This window comes from Macaca nemestrina, chromosome 8, assembly GCF_043159975.1.
Source record: "Macaca nemestrina isolate mMacNem1 chromosome 8, mMacNem.hap1, whole genome shotgun sequence".
NCBI classification, from domain to species: domain Eukaryota; kingdom Metazoa; phylum Chordata; class Mammalia; order Primates; family Cercopithecidae; genus Macaca; species Macaca nemestrina.
The window spans coordinates 98,589,991-98,593,927 of record NC_092132.1 but is presented as its reverse complement, the minus strand read 5'-3'; positions in this window follow the sequence as shown (position 1 = coordinate 98,593,927).

Below are 3,937 nucleotides of genomic sequence, written 5' to 3'. Positions count from 1 at the left end.
ATAACAAACTTAGCAGCAAAAATAACACAATCTAGTAACAGGCAAGAGACTTTAAGTGACATTTCTCCAAAGAAGACATACAAACAGCCAAGTACATGCAAAGACGTGCAACATTAATTATTAGAAAAATGCAAATCAAAGCCACAATAAGATACCAAACCACTCCAGTTAAAATGACTATGATCAGAAATGACATGTGCCTGACCCTTTCAGCAGGAGGCATTGCGACATATCTCTGGGCCTATTATTTAGGTGATACGACTCGCCTCTTCTTCCTGGACATTGCCTACAAGGGACATTGTGCCATACAGTTGGGCATAGCCCTGAAGCTGTGCGACTTTTTTGCCAGGAACTTGCCTACAAGGAGAATATTGGAACATTTCTGCCTCAGCATTTAGGTTATGTGGCTGTCATGCCTGTTTCATTACCACAGAGTAAATTTTGACATATACGTAGGCACAGCTCACAGGCATGATAATGACTGTCATATGTGGACCCCACAAATAGAAGTAATTTTGACTCTTGTAACTTGCTTTAGAAACATAAGTGATATCTTAGATCTCTTTCTGATGAAAAGGTCATAGGAGATTAAAACAGTCTCAGATATTTTATAAAGCCTTTAACTTATACAGAGAGTGTAATAACAGAACCCAGCAGAAAGGTGAAATTGCGAGTCTCATATGCACACCCAGCAGACAATAAGTACTGTCACATCTCACATATATGAAACCAGCTGTCACTTATGAAAACAGGACATTTGTGGTATTGTAAATCTCATCTCTGGAATATTCTGCCAGTGTGATAGTGATATAAATATTTGCCAAGCATCTGTGGGATTTGACTCTCCAGTAAATATATGGGATTGTAATCTCTACCTGGGCCAGCCTCTAGATGATGTGACTCTCCTGCCTGGGCCCTTCCCTCAGTGACTATTGTGACATATCACTGGATCTAACACCCAGGTTATGTTACATTCTTGCCTGGGTCATGCCCACAGACATCATTGTGACATATGACTATGTCCACCATTTAGGTGATGTATCCCTCCTCTCTGGAATGGGTCTTGAACACATGGGGTGGTAGTGACATATTGCAAGACCAGGCACACAGGTGAGGGTACTCTTATGCCAGGACTATGTTTCAAGGAGGGCATTGTGACATATCTCTGGGTCTATCTCCTAGGTGATGGGACTCAATGCTTGGGCCTCACCCACATAGAGTATTGTGATATAAAAGTTAAACCTGCACAAAGGTGATATAACTCTTTTGCTTTGGTTCTGTCCTAAGGGAGCCTTTCAACATAGCTCAGGACCAAGCACCCAGGTGATGTGGCTCTTCTGTCTGGTTCCTACCCATGTGTTAGATTGTGATGTATAACTAAGGAAGCACCTAGATGATATGACTCTGCTTTTCTGCCAGAGCCCTGCCTACTGGAGATATTGGGACATATCTCTGAGCCCATGACCTAAGTGATGTGACTTTCTTCCCCTGCCTAGGCCTTTAAAATGGCAAGATTGTGACATATTGCTGAGCCCAGCATTTAAATCATGTGACTCTACTCTTTTCTGTGAACCATGCCCACAAAGGGAAATTTTGACTTATTGCACCCAGATGATGTTACTCTTCTGCCAGAGTCCTGAATGAAGAGGGAATTATTGCATACTCATGGGCCCAGCACCCTGACGATGCTACGGTCCTGCCTGTGGCAGAGCCACAGGGAGTACTTTCACATATCTTCAGCTTATTCTGTAGGTGTTTTTGTTCTCATCCCTTGGCTAAGTTTTTCCACATGTGAAATTATGTCATATTGCTGGATCCAGCACCCAGTTAATGTGACCCTCCTTCCTAGATTCTGCCTAAAGAGGGCACTGTGACATGCTTGCCACATCACCTAAGTTATGTTACCTTTTCCTAGATTTTTGCCCAAAAATGGGATTATGGCATATACCTTGCTTCAATTCACAGGCATGATGGTCAGACTTACATTGCAATTCAGCCAATGGAATATATTTTGCCTCTCATTGCTAGGCTTAAGGTAATAGGTAAAATCCTGGGTTGCATATTTATAGAAAACTCACAGAAGTTTACAACACTAACTCATATTGTATAAACTCCTTGAGTGGCACAGAGAGTTTCATAACAAGGCCCAGTACAAAGTTAAGATTGTGACTGTCAATTACACACCCAGGTGAAAGTAAAAGCTGTCACCATCCTATATTTACAAAGCCCACTGTTGAGGTACTGGGTCTAACAAACGAAAAGAGTTCAAAGATGGAATCGTGACTCTCATATGTGGGATCTGACCACAGGTGCTATCATGACTCATTTTTGGACCCAGCTCACAGGCATGAAAAGGATCCATTCTTGAACTCAGCCTAAATGAGAGATGTTGACTATTATACCTGGGATTAAGGCAATATATAAGGTTGTGAGTCCATATGAGCACGTGGGCCTCAGAGTAGTTTGCAACTCTCATGCATGCCATATAAAGCCTTCAAATGGTGTAGAGGGTGTCATGCGATGATCAAGCACACAAGTGACATTGTGACTTATATACACACCAAGCTAACAATTAAAGGTGTTGCCCTCAAAGATGAGGAGATTGTGTCATATCACTGGGCCTAGTACCCTACACTACCTAGGTGGTGTGATTCTCCTCTTTTTCTTCAACCCTGTCTACAATAGACATGGTGCCATATTTCTTGAGGCTATACCAAGGTGATGTGACTCTTCTGACCTGGGCCTGCCTGCAAAGAAGATTATAATACATCCCGAATTTAGAATCCAGGTGACGAGACTCTCCTGCCTTGTTTCTCCCCACAGGTGAATTTGTGACATATACTTGAGTTCAGCTCATATGCACGAACATAAGCATAATACCTGGACCCACAAAGGAGAACTATTTTGACTCATAATGCCAGCCTCATGGCCATAAGTAAAGTAATGGGTCTCCTAATTGTATAAAGTTCACAGAGGATTATGATACTCAGGAATATAATATAAAACCTCAGCGGTACAAAGAGTGTCATAACAGGGAACAGCAACCAGGTGCAATTGACTCTTGGGTGCACACCTGGCTGACCCGAATGTCATTCTCTCACAAGAACAGGACCTACAAATAAGGCACTAAATCTCACACAAAAGAGCAAATGAAAGTTGAAATTTTTCCTCTCATACGCGGATCTGACCCACAGGTGTTTTGGTGAAGCAGGATTTAGCACACCTGTAAGTCTGTGATTCCCCTACTGGAACACAATCTTCAAGTGGGATTGGGCATCTTATACATGGATTTATCCCACTGTTGAGATTGTAACTCTTCTACTTCGACCCAACTTACAGGAGATGTTGACCCATATTCACGAAACCAGGACTTGTGTGGGACTGCGAAACTTACTTCTGAATATTTCTGTGTGATTAGGACATAAAAGTGAGCCCACCTCTTGAGTAATTTGACTCTCCTTTTTAGGACATGATCACAGACGACATTGTGACATACGTGGACCATACACCTAAGCAAAAATGCCTGGGCCTGCCTACAAAGGGCACTTTTATATGTGACTGGCACCAGCACCCAAGTGATGTGAATTCTTTGCCTGATCCCTGACTATAAAAGGCATTGTGGCTTATATGTAGGTCCCTCATGTAAGTGATGTGACTCCTTTCTACTGCCTTGGCCCTGCACTTATGGTGCATTGTGACACATAACTGGGTACTGCACCAGTTCTGCAGTACCAGCTTCTGCCAACAGGAAGTTTTGTAACATATCATTTGACTCAGCACCTTGGTGATGTTTCTCCTCTCCCACCTTGCCCTGACCACAGGGGAGATTGTGACATATTGCTAAACCCAGCTCCAAGGTGAGGTCACTTTTATACCTTGGTTTTGCACATAGTGGCCATTGTGACATACATCTAGGCCAATTGCCTGGGTGAAATGA